Source organism: Olea europaea, chromosome 1 (assembly GCF_002742605.1).
Source record: "Olea europaea var. sylvestris chromosome 1, O_europaea_v1, whole genome shotgun sequence".
In the NCBI taxonomy this organism is placed as follows: Eukaryota; Viridiplantae; Streptophyta; class Magnoliopsida; order Lamiales; family Oleaceae; genus Olea; species Olea europaea.
The window spans coordinates 280,218-280,746 of NC_036237.1; positions in this window are offsets into that span (position 1 = coordinate 280,218).

Below are 529 nucleotides of genomic sequence, written 5' to 3' on the forward strand. Positions count from 1 at the left end.
AAAAAAAAAAAAATGTTTCCTGTCCAGGATAAAGATGAAAGCCAAGAAAGTCTACGCAAAGGACTTCCTGTGGTCTCCTTCTCTATGGGTGACTCTGCAGAATTTTTATACGGGGAACAGAGGGACATTGACAAGGCGGAAAAGGTTGTGTTGGAGTCAGGAGATGTGTTAATATTTGGTGGGAAGTCGAGGAATATATTTCATGGAGTTAGTTCTGTTATTCCAAACACTGCTCCTAAGGTTTTCTCAGAGGAAACAAATCTAAGACCTGGCCGTTTGAATCTCACATTCAGAGAGTACTGACATTCTCCTGGCATATGTTGTTCATTTGGTACAATTTTAATTTGACTTTATTGTGAATCATCATTAATGTCCTATCATACATTTTGTAGAGCCTTGCTCTTTAAATGTGTAGTTGAGTTTTTACCTTGGCAAAATGAATGCTTACACAAGAGTTCCTTGTGTCCTTTCCAAAGATACATTACAAGAGCATTAATATATTCATTGCTGAAGGTAATTAGTGATTAAA